Below are 12829 nucleotides of genomic sequence, written 5' to 3'. Positions count from 1 at the left end.
TTTGTGAAGAAGACGATGAGAGGAATTCCAAAAAGAAGGAAGAAAAAATAAAACATATTGTGGGGTAAAATAAAATACCCCATATTTAATAAATTAATAAAATTAATTAATAAATTTAATCAAGAACTTCAGCCAAGCAACTGGAACATCAAGTTATATTGCTTAGATTCAGTGGCATATAGAGAACCCACAAAGCTGTGGGGTAAAGGGTATTTGTTTTATTTGAGATGACAGTATCAGTTGGCAAGCAGAAGGGCAGTAGCAGATTTGCTGATTAGCTCAAGTAAATGCTAATACAGAACTCCAGCTCACTTTGCAAATTCTGTATATAGTTAGAGAAATATCTTTCACAAATGACCTGGGGGACTTTTCATCATTTTTATTACTATGCTGCTATATAATTTCTCCTGAAAACGGAATGTTTCTTTAAGGTATAATGTGATGCTACATTTTTTTGCAACCACATAATCATTTAAGTAGTTTCCCGCAACCACTTCCAACCACCACTCTTCTGCACACACAGAGAGATGCAGTAGTTCACCATTTCCTCACATTTACACTCCAATAGGTGACTCAAATAATCTAAATTATAAACCTAACTTTGGCAACAGTCATTTTTAAACACATCAATTTCTGTGACCAGGTTACAGCACACCTTGCAGATGTTTTCAATGCCAAAACTCTGGAGGGAGGTGAGCTGAGGCAAAGGCAGGAGTGACTAGCCCGCAGGCAGAGGGAGTAAAGATGACTTGAAGTGCTTTGTTAAGAAAAATCTATGTGCATTGTAACCTCAGTGTAAGGTGTGTGTTGCAGACTTCAGCCCTGTGTGACCACATAGATTCTTGCAGACATGCAAGGAATATACTCAGGACTATATGAATCAAAAACTGGAGGGGACGGGAAAGCAGAGAACACACTTTAGAAAACTACTCAAAAAAGATGTACTATTCCTTGTGTAGATTACCTAATCTAACAAAGACAGGTATATGCAACAGTAGTGTTATCAGGAAAGATGAAGATTTGGACTAAGTCATAATCCTGAGAAGGAGGAACTGACTGATCAGCTAGGTGGAGGGAGTGACCTGTGGATCTCAACAATACTTATCTGAGAAATGAGAAAGATGTGCCTGGATTGAAACTTTTGATAGGAACAAGATGTGGCAGGCACTGTGAGTAAGAGGATAAGACACATGTGTGAGCTGGGGTAGAGTAGGAATCAGGTCTGGATTTTATCTCCAGATCTAAACCGACCTGCTGCGTGAAGTTTAACTCACTTCATCTCTTCATTTTCCTTTTCAAAATTTACCTTTCAGCTTTATTTAGGTGACAAACCCTCCAGGCCAGAAAGCCTGTGAGTGGACCTATGTGTGTGTGTACTACTGAAAATTATACTGTGATTTTGATGTATTAATTATTGGCATTAATTTGTCTAGTGCATTTTTGCTTATTGTACTAGGTGGTGTGCAAGCAGGGGCAGAAAAGACAGTCAATTCTCCAGAGATTATTAAAATATAAAGTATGCTCGTATCAGGCTCACAAGCAGGTTATTACTGCACAGCAAGTAGCCTATGTTCATTCAAGCATAGTAACTGTTCATATAGGCACTCTTAGCCAGGAACAAATGGAAGACAATTCTTTTTAGCACGGTCCACAGTGAAAAGGGATTGATAAAGTCAAATTACATGGTGTTCTGTAACATTTGGAAGTATACACAGTTTCTGTCACTCAGGCATTGAGGAGTAACTGGTTAAACCATGGTAACTTACACAAAAAATTTGAGCCCTAAGAGAAGGGAGAATTGATGGAAACAAACAGACAGGGGACCAGTAAGAGTATCAGCTTCACACGAATAAATAACAGGTTTCATGACCAAAGTGAGGCATTTTGATAGCAAATGTAACCTTGTAGAAGAATTGTGTGGGTTCCACAATAAATTAAAGGGAGGTTTTTTTGGAAAATAAAATATTTATTGAAAAATACTTATGTATTTAGGCACTTTGCAAAATATTCCCAGAGCATCCAAAAATTTGAGAGCTGGCAAAATGGTATTGCCTTCTAATTTTAGAGCAATAATATCACATGTGGAAAGAAGTAGCATCTACAGATTCTGACTACTGCCTCTGACTAAAAACTCTTACAACAACAGTATCAGAGGATCAGTGATAACATTTCTTATCAGTTACAGTGAAGCTATCAAGATTCTGGCTGCAGCCAAATGACTTACAGTTGAAATTTGGTCATGAACTGATTTTATTGTATAATGATTATTCAGCTAGAGGGGTAGAATCTGATTTTCCATTTGCTGCTATCTCATGCATGCAGATGTGTGTTGGCTCCTCACTTATCCTAATGATGCAGGCTTTTGGTTTTAAAGACCATATTGGTTGTGATGTATTTGATCTCTATGGCGTTTTGAATGGAACAATGCTTTTTGTCCTTTCAGGCTTCTTCTATAGCAAGCTAACTGCTTGTGGGAGTGCTTATTAGAGCAATTATAACTTCATGTACCTGTTGAGGCAATGAAACTCCCAAGGTATTAGCTGCTATTTACCCGTCTTATTTGTTATGCTGACATTTTTATGCTTCTGTGAGGAATGATCAATCAGACATATTGTTAGTGCAGAGGTGAAGGTACTCTCTTACTGCCATTCTTAACAGCAGTTTCCTTGTAGTTTGCAAAGAATGAGGGGTAAACCCTGAAATGCAAAAGTTCGGTTCAGCTGAACATACCTTTGCTAGATGTCTGTGAAAATTAACCTGCCACACTTTAGCTTGCTACTTCCACAACACAATTCTGTAATTACTGACTCCACAAGCAAGAGAACAACAGCTATTCTTGTGATATTTTAATACCACTGGAATTAAGAGAGGTAAGAAATTCAGAGGTATATGACAGTTTTGAAAATATCTGTTTCAGCATGAGTTTTGCTCAAAATGAGATTGTTTTTGTCATCCCTAGGCAAAAAAAGACATGGACTAGAAACCAGAAAGAAAAACTGGTGGAAGACCACAGTCATCAGGATTGTTCAATTCAGAAGTAATAGCTAATTCTTGAAGAAAAATGGTGCTATTTACAACAGCTGAGACGGACACAGAGTAGCAGAGGAGTAGCTATCATAGTAGTTGACTGGAAAATTTAATTTCTGGAACACTTTTTAAAACAAATTCTCATCTTCAGCCACAAGAAGAAGACAGAAATTTATTTTTTTTTAATGATCTACACTATTAATGAATAAATACAACTATGTCAAAGATAAACAAAAAAATTTATTACTATTTTCTAATTACCTTCATTTCCTGACTTTTAACACTGAAATGGGGAAAGACAGACATCAAGAAGTCATAAAACTGCAAGAATTTGCAGTTCCAGGTTCCCTGCTTGGGAAGCAGCTGAGAGGTTAGACAGCAAGCTAAGAAAAAACAGGCAGGTTTCATAATGTTTCCACGAAATAAGCAAGCTCTGTTGCAAATTTTGCTTCTTCATTTGCACTTTGCAATGGGAATCTCTTTCACCTTAAAATATCTATGAAATAGGCAAAAATTGAGTAGTTCCTCATGTGGCTTATGAAGCTAGCAATCAAGCCATCACCTGATTTTCTTAGAATAGAATCATAGAATAGTTATGGTTGGAAAGGACCTTAACATCCTCAAGTTCCAACCCCCTGCCATGGGCAGGGACACCTCGCTCTAAACCATATTACCCAAGGCCTTGTCCAACCTGGCCTTGAACACTGCCAGGGATGGAACATTCACAACCTCCCTGGGCAACCTATTCCAGTGCCTCACCACCCTAACAGGAAAGAATTTCCTCCTTATATCCAATCTAAACTTCCCCTGTTTAAGTTTTCACCCATTACCCCTTGTCCTACCACTACAGTCCCTAATGAAGAGTCCATCCCCAGCATCCCTATAGGTCCCCTTCAGATACGGAAGGCTGCTATGAGGTCTCCATGCAGCCTTCTCTTCTCCAGGATGAACAGCCCCAACTTTCTCAGCCTGTCTTCATATGGGAGGTGCTCCAGTCCCCTGATCATTCTCGTGGCCCTCCTCTGGACTTGTTCCAACAGATCCATGTCCCTTTGATGTTGAGGACATCAGAACTGCACACAATACTCCAAGTGAGGTCTCACAAGAGCAGAATAAAGGGGCAGGATCACCTCCTTCGACCTTGCTGGTCACACTCCTTTTGATGCAGCCCAGGATACAGTTGGCTTTCTGGGCTGCAAGCGCACACTGCTGGCTCATGTTCAATTTCTTATCAACCATCACCCCCAAGTCCTTCTCTGCAGGGCTGCTCTGAATCTCTTCTCTGCCCAACCTGTAGCTGTGCCTGGGGTTGCTCCGACCCAGGTGTAGGACCTTGCACTTGGCATGGTTAAACTTCATGAGGTTGGCATCAGCCCACCTCACAAGCATGTCAAGGTCCCTCTGGATGGCATTCCTTCCCTCCAGCGTATCAACCGAACCACACAGCTTGGTGTCATCGGCAAACTTGCTGAGGGTGCACTCAATCCCACTGTCAATATCAGCGATGAAGATGTTAAACAAGACCAGTCCCAACACCGATCCCTGAGGGACACCAGCATTACAGGTCTCCAGCTGGACATTGAGCCATTGACCACAACTCTTTGTGTGCGGCCATCCAGCGAGTTCTTTATCCACCGAGTGGTCCATTCATCAAATTGATGTCTCTCCAATTTGGAGACAGGGATGTCATGTGGGACAGTGTCAAACACTTTACACAGATCCAGGTAGATGACATCAACTGCTCTACAGCTGTCCATCATCAGCTGTGGCCCCATCATAGAAGGCCACCAAATTGGTCAGGCAGGATTTCCCCTTAGTGAATCATAGAATCATAGAATCATAGAATAGTTAGGGTTGGAAAGGACCTTAACATCCTCAAGTTCCAACCCCCTGCCATGGGCAGGGACACCTCGCTCTAAACCATATTACCCAAGGCCTTGTCCAACCTGGCCTTGAACACTGCCAGGGATGGAACATTCACAACCTCCCTGGGCAACCTATTCCAGTGCCTCACCACCCTAACAGGAAAGAATTTCCTCCTTATATCCAATCTAAACTTCCCCTGTTTAAGTTTTCACCCATTACCCCTTGTCCTACCACTACAGTCCCTAATGAAGAGTCCATCCCCAGCATCCCTATAGGTCCCCTTCAGATACGGAAGGCTGCTATGAGGTCTCCATGCAGCCTTCTCTTCTCCAGGATGAACAGCCCCAACTTTCTCAGCCTGTCTTCATATGGGAGGTGCTCCAGTCCCCTGATCATTCTCGTGGCCCTCCTCTGGACTTGTTCCAACAGATCCATGTCCCTTTGATGTTGAGGACATCAGAACTGCACACAATACTCCAAGTGAGGTCTCACAAGAGCAGAATAAAGGGGCAGGATCACCTCCTTCGACCTTGCTGGTCACACTCCTTTTGATGCAGCCCAGGATACAGTTGGCTTTCTGGGCTGCAAGCGCACACTGCTGGCTCATGTTCAATTTCTTATCAACCATCACCCCCAAGTCCTTCTCCCCAGGGCTGCTCTGAATCTCTTCTCTGCCCAACCTGTAGCTGTGCCTGGGGTTGCTCCGACCCAGGTGTAGGACCTTGCACTTGGCATGGTTAAACTTCATGAGGTTGGCATCAGCCCACCTCACAAGCATGAAGCCAGGCTGGCTGTCACCAATCACCTCCTTGTTCTTCACATGCCTTAGCATGCCTTGCAGGAGAATCTGCTTTTAGAAGGGACTAGAAATCTAACAAACTCAGAATACAGCACTTGGATTTGCTGGAATAAATGCTTTCTCCAGTTTTGGGGGCCTCATTGGAGGAAGAGCGTCAATAAAGAACAAAACTATTCAGAGAACAAATATGCAATGCAGGGTTGCATGCAATCACTGGGATCTATATGGGAACCATCACTCCTCCAGGGGTTGAGCAGACCAGGAATATGGACAGAAGAAAAAAAGGGAGAATGGTTGGAGCTAACTTATTTATTTCATGTTTACAACAGATTAGGACTAGGAAAACACCTAGGGTCAGTTCCAGTCCTATGAGAAGCATGTCTCAGTTGAGGAATGGTAAAATGAGACATGTTATCTCAGCCCTTTACAATTGCCTTGCTAGTCCTTGATTACTGCACACAGATCTATAGGATTGGGTTTAGAGACTTAGGAGACATGGCATTCAAGAAAGGCAAAGCAAAATAAAAAAAAATAATCTAATTCTATTAGCATGATTAAATGAAAAATATCTTTAAAACTATCTAAGAGCTCATTGTTTTCTTAATATAAAGCTGATGGTGAAATTAAAAAGCTATTATGTAAACAAAGAAACATTTGTGCTGTATATGGTTACCTGTGGAATTCATTACCACTGAAGGTCATAAGTGTCAAACTGTGGATTTTTAAAGGTCTGGATAGTGACCATATTTAGCATTCGTAATGTTGTGATACCAAGTTAGCAATTTATTCTACCTCAAATTTTAGCATAACCTGATTGTGTACCAGGTTCAATGCAATTTTTTTCAATTTTGCTTCAATAATCAAGACTCTAGTAATTCTTGGTTTTGGAATGTTTCCTCTATAGCCATATCTCTCCCCCCAAAGCAAGCAAACAAAGAAATAAACAAACAAACAAACAAAAAACCAACCAACCAAACAAACAAACAAAAAAAGAAGCAGGAAAGAGTGAAAATAAATTCTCTTAGACTGTGGTTTCCCCTTTATAAATTCAAAATAAGTTCTTCCATTTTTCTGTAAAATAAACAGAGCTGAAAAAACTCTGAAGTGCCTTATTCATGTGAGGAGTTACAAAGTGAGACCTTCAGATTGTTTCGCAGATACTGCAGATTGCAGTGAACCATAGGTGGCTTTTCACCAGCTTCAGGATTTTTTGTTCTTAGTCCTTAAATCCCACATAGGCATCTTCCATTGTTTGGAAAAGGGATTTTGCCTAAGCAGCTCAGAGTAAAACTGTAACATACTCCTAGCTCATGCTGTATTTTGTTTTTGCACTGGTGGCTGAGATTCATGAACATTTCTGTCATAGTCTGCAGGGTTTGCATATTCTACAGAGATGGCTGAGGAAGAGGTTGCCACTTTGGATATTCATTCTGGCTAATTCAGTTCCATGTCTGTCCATGGACAGGAATACTTGCTTCAGAGAAGAGCCGCAGACAAGATAGGTGTGAGACAGTATGCTTTACATGAACTGCTCATCCTGATTTCCAAATACTAGACAGTTCCAAGAGCTGAAAAAAAAAAGTTTTTTCTCATTTCCAGTCTTATCTAGACTCATAAACACTGGGTCCTCCTTTGAATCTTCTTAAATTCTTTACTTCATGACAGGGAAGTTGATTTCAATTAACGCTGATCTTGTTAATTTTCATAATCCTAGCTGAGCCTTTCTCTCTGCTCATGTGTCAGGTATAGAACACTTCATGGGCTAATGATCCGATCCAGTCTGTGAAGTCTAATATCATTATAGCTGTCAACACAAGAGGGTTGAGGAGGAAGAGCACCATCTTGACAATATTCCTCAAAAATGAAAGAAAAAAAAAGTTTTCTTCACACAGCTATGGATTTATAATTGTCAACCACAAATTCATAAAATTAATGGGAAGATAAAAATCTCACACACAGGCTCTGGAGAACACAACAGTTCCTGTACAAACTCTTTCTTTTTGATAAAAATACTGAAGACCCATCTTGGACAAAAATAACCCTGTCCTGTTGGAGGAAATAATAATCATGATAATAAAAAAGCAGCTTTATTAAAGCTAAGCAGAATGTGACACATCCAGGAATGAATAATGCCCAAGGAGACCTCAGGGTCAGAGTGGGCAGTGAGTCAGATGTTGACAATGCAATATGGCAGGAAGAAAGAAAGCCTGGAAATGTGGTCTGTCATAAAGGAGAGATAGACTGTGTCCAGAAGGCTCCCATGGGAATACTCTGCAAATACTCACTGAGCTCCTGACCTGTCATTGTCAGGGGTATTAAAAAAAAAAAAAAAAAAAGAAAAGGGATCTAGAGATCAAAAAAGAGCAACCAGAGCAAGCTGCAGGCTGCAAAACTCCAGCTGTGTGAAAAGATGAAAATGGCAGTGGTACCTATGGCACCTAAGTGGCTTTTCTGGGTGATTTTCTTAAGTAGAGTTCACAAACATTTGGAAATCAGAATCCAGCCTCTTCATACCTCTTGGATTTTGTAGGTGTCATACTCAGTCCTCACAAACCTGTTGTAGTGCTGAAGAACTCCTGAACACAGTGACTGCAGGAAAAAGGACCCCAGTACCAGTTTCAGGGATAACAGCTATGCTGTGGAGACAGTACTGCAGCATTGCAGAAATTACAGCACAAGCAGCAAAACTGTTACCTGAACTGCTGGTGCTCGGAGTATTTAAATTAAACTAAAAGCTTTGAAATGGTCCTGAAACAGAAGGACACAAAGGTGGCTTAGAGCCAGCACAGACTCATCCTTAAGATATACAGCAAGAAGAAATTGTGAGAGATGGGTAGGAGGAAGGGAGGAAGGGAGGAAAAGGAGACGGGGGGGGGGGGGGGAATTAAAAAAAAAAAACCAAAACAACAAAAAACATAAGATTGACTAGCAGGGGAAAAAAATACATCATAAAGGTCAAACCTAAGACTGGAGATGTGAGATGCAAACGGCAAAAAGCTTCTTGCAACATTTTCCATGATTCTTAAGGGAACACTGCAGCTGAATTGGAGTGGACTTGTCAGGTAAATAATAAATTGTCAATTTCCATCTTGTCATTTAATATTAGATTAAAACACCTAAAGCTTTATTTCAGGTTAAACTTTGAGATGGGGGGGGAGGCTGTAAAACATGCATGTGTGTAGAGGGGCTCTGGGAGTCCCACAGCAAAAGCAGAGATTTCAGTTTGTTCTGCATTAAGATTAGTCATAACCTCGTGAGTGGGGAGCCCTCTGGGAGCACAGGGCCCAGGCAAAGGCAGGCACCTGGAAAAGCCTCCTCCACAGCTTTCCATTCACATAGAAACCGCTACATGTGATCACCTCCACAAAGTGTCATCTCCATTAATAATTCACTGAAATTCTTGATTCATCAAGTCCAGGAAGTTCCTGGGAAGTGTGGGAAAAGACTAGCCGGGCATCTTTGGTGTCAAGGGGACTTAAAACCGGCTCCAAGGATGAGAAGCTGCACAGCACACACAGTTTACAACAGAGAAGCATGCCTCTCCCTCTTCTTTATCCCCCCCTCCCCCGATTTTATTCTGCTCTTACTGTCACTACCCAACGATTAGGAGGAAGCTGGCTGCTCTCCACCTCCAGCACGGAGCGGCTCTCGGGGGGGAAGGGGGGCTCCCTAGCACAGCCCTCCCCCTCTGCCCTCCCACCTCATTCACTTGCAAATTCCTGTGCGCACGGAGTAGCCAGCCCCGCGGCCGCGCTCGCTCCGCGCCTCCCCGTCCCCAGTGCTGCAGCTTCCACGCTCCGGCATCCGCAGCGCCGGCGCAGGGAGTGCGTGTGAGTGTGTGTATGAGTGTGTGTGCGCGCCTGCCAGGGAGGCAGGCAGAGAAGGAGGAGTTTGGATTTTTTTCCCTCCTCTCCTTTCCCTCCCCCTCTCCTTTTTTTTCTTTTTTTTCTTTTTTTTTTTTTTTTTTATTAATCAGGAGCACTGAATGGAAACCAATCAGATAGAGAGCCCCCTCGGCTCGGGCTGCCTGCATGCTGGAGTTAAAAAGTGCTGCTGGCCGAGAAGGAGCCCCAGTGAGAGGCGGGGAGCCTGAGCGAGCACCGGGGAGAAGGGGCCAGGGAGCCACCGCCGCCGCCGCGCTGCCGACCCGGGCGAGGCTCGGGCCCGCCGTCCCTGCTTGCCGGTAAGGAGATGCGGCTTTGCACTTCTTCAGGAACAACTTTCAACTGTCGGATACCTCCCCCCTCCCTCTTCTTCTTCTTCTTCTTTTTTTTTTTTTTTTTTTTAATTCTTTTTGCCGTGCTCATTGGGAATGCTAATTAACGGGGGGAGGATGGGAAAGTTGGCAGCTGTCTTGTGGAGGGCTCTGCACCCCACTGCCGCTCCGGGGTATTCCCCCCGCGGCTCCTCGCAGTGCCCGGCGGCTCAGGGGCGTGCGGCGACTGCGCTCGCTGTCATTTAAAGTCAGGCGGAGGGATGCGGCGTTTTCCTGGGAACTGTTGTCGTCGGCAAGACTCTTCGGTCAAGGGGAGGTGATGGGAGCAGGAGGAGGGTCGTGTGCGTTTGGAAGAGAATACCAATACTAATGCTAATGATAATACTAATACAACAGGAGAAGCTTGATGGATAACTAGAAAATAATAATAGTTAAATCTGTCTCGGTTTCTTGACACTACCTACTTGCTGTGAAATGGATACAAGGCAAAACCCTCCGGATCATGAGCAAAATCCGAGGCAGAGTGCAGAGCTGAATGTAGAGCACAGCTGAAATTAGGCGCTCCCGCAGCGGAAAGAAGGGGGCAGAGGGGATAGATCTGGGGACGTTACAGGATCTGACAAATGTGAAATCTTTGATTTGATAAAAGAACGGGTTGGGGAGTGATGGAGGTGGTGAAAGATAGGGGGTAGGCGTACAAGCATTTTACAGGAGAGAAGTTAGATAATTGCAGAAAGAAAGTGCTGAATGTGGTTATGTTGTGAATGTTTCTAAGGAGCTGATAACATACTTTGTATGTCAGATAGATTGAACGATTTATGTATTCACATGTGTACAACACCTACATGCACACACAGGGAAACCAATACAGTGTGTATACTATATACATGTATTCTTATGCAAAAGGTTCACTTGAGAGATAAACAATAGCAGTAGAAGTCAGTGGCTGTGGAAAGAAGTCTTGCCACTGCTGCAATAAAATCCATATTTTACAGAGAGTTAAATGCAGTGCTCCGTAAGTGCAAGTGAATGGTCACCTAAGTAACTCTTGATGACATTCAAGGATCAAGAAGTTCAATGACTGAAATTACTCTGAAGCACGATGGCACAGCTGCTACTTTTGCAGACACTGAGATGATAAGAGACCTTTTCCCTTGTACTTGTGCATGGTGATGGATTTTAAAGTTCTATCAGCACTGCAGGGGAGATTGTGTAGCAAAAATTACTTACGGAGTGTAAGGTTGGTCCTTTCTCTAAATTTACTGTTCTTCTAGCACAGCTGGAATAGAGAGTACAGTTGCTTCTTTTCTATTCAGGAATTTGTGAGGATGGTACATGCATCCTGCTGTGTGCATGAACCTACATGCAAGGGGAACACTACAATCAAGAGCAAGGTTATTTCCATTCCCTTTGATCATAAGACCTTATGATAATAGCACCTTGGAAATAATATCATTCCAAGGGAATAAAACTGCTTGAACATACAGACCTCTATGTTTTTAATCAAAAGAGACATCACTCCACTCTCCAAATCAAGATAAAGACTTATCTCATGTATTTGCTGGGCTTAGATCTCTATTATGCAGTTAGTTCTGTGCAGAAGTGCTTGCGTATTACTTAAAGCATTCCATGAAATTGTTTAAGATCTGTTCCTGAGCAATATAATGCTATGGGAAATGGTGCATCCGTATTAATTTCCTTTTTTTGAAAATCCTGTTTAAAGACAATAAGTTTGCATGTCACAGGAGAGCTGGGTAGGGCTTGGAGGCTTGTGATCAAGATTAAGTAAATTCCTTTATCATGGATATATACAGTTTTAAAGGCCTGGCAGCAATGACACAGTTGGATAGCTCCTTTAAACAGCCCAAACATGCTAATAGAGACTGCAGGGCTGAATCCCTTTTTCCTCTTCTGTCAGATATTATCTGACACAGCACCAGTAAATATATAACCTCACATGCTTCTGGCTTTCAGCTGCACCATAATCTTTCTAGACATATTTCTAGTGGCTTGTAGTTGACTTTTGAGATGGGTGAGGGAGAGGGAAAGCAGCCAGGCTGTTCAGAATAGCGTAATCAGAGGCAGCAATACCTTTTTTTTTTTTTTTTTTTTCCCAGGGAAAATAGCATTGATTTAGTCCTGTTGTAGTTCTCTGCAATTATCCTTTGCAGCCATCTAAGGAGCTGAGGTCCCCATAGGGACTTATTAGAACCTCTAGGTATTCTAGTTTTCACACCAGTTCACAGTTCTTGCACATCTCCATGACAGTACTCCAAAAATTACATTTACAGGCATGGTCATCATTTTCTAACAAAGTTGTTCAACTAGAAATATGCATCTTAACTTCAGCATCTTCCTTCCCTCCCTCCCTTGCACAGCTTTCCCATGCAAACGGGAACCTGCCGCTTAAGGCTGCCTTCCTTTTCATAAAGTTTGCATTTTGCCATCTGCTGTTTCAATAATATTTAGCTGAGAGACTTCCTTGAAAGCAAAACACACACTTTAAAAAATGTTGTGGGGTTGTTTGTTTTTTTTTTTTTTTTTCTCTTTCTGCTGAAGATCTTGAAACTAATGCAAACTTGATAGAAGTTACGAATGTGCCTGTGCTCTCACCAGCTGATACCCTGCCAGAGCACCTTCTCTCTGCAATCAGCCCTCTACTCAAAGGCACACTGGGTTCCTTGAGGAAGGATCCTCCCTCCCATCCACTATTCCCTAAGGTCTTTTACATCATTTTTGCTTTGACTGAAGATTTCAGCACACCGATCTGCTGCTCATTAATAAACTCCTGCAGTATTTCATGGTTTGGAAGGAATTACTATTGGTTTTTCCAGCAGATGCCTGTGTCCTGTGTAATGGTCAAGCAGATCTAGGGGGCATCAACATTTATCTGTTGTTGAATGAAATGGTGGGCTCCGTTT

General features: G+C 42.4%; 1 protein-coding gene across 2 annotated transcripts in view; it reads left to right on the top strand.

Annotated features, from left to right (window-relative positions):
* Positions 1–9663: 9663 nt before the first annotated feature.
* Positions 9664–12829, top strand: part of CDH6 (cadherin 6) — a 102332-nt gene continuing 99166 nt past the window's right edge. For both annotated transcript variants that reach the window (XM_061346683.1, XM_061346684.1), the window contains exon 1: positions 9664–9875. The gene's annotated coding sequence lies outside the window, so the exon portion shown is untranslated. The remainder of the gene's footprint in view (positions 9876–12829) is intronic.

Source organism: Neopsephotus bourkii, unplaced genomic scaffold (assembly GCF_033783945.1).
Source record: "Neopsephotus bourkii isolate Nb327-2 ecotype Australia unplaced genomic scaffold, CSIRO-AGI_Nbou_v1 NB_272, whole genome shotgun sequence".
Classification (NCBI taxonomy): domain Eukaryota; kingdom Metazoa; phylum Chordata; class Aves; order Psittaciformes; family Psittacidae; genus Neopsephotus; species Neopsephotus bourkii.
Note: the sequence above shows the minus strand (reverse complement) of the source record. Positions and strands in the feature narration are given on the sequence as shown.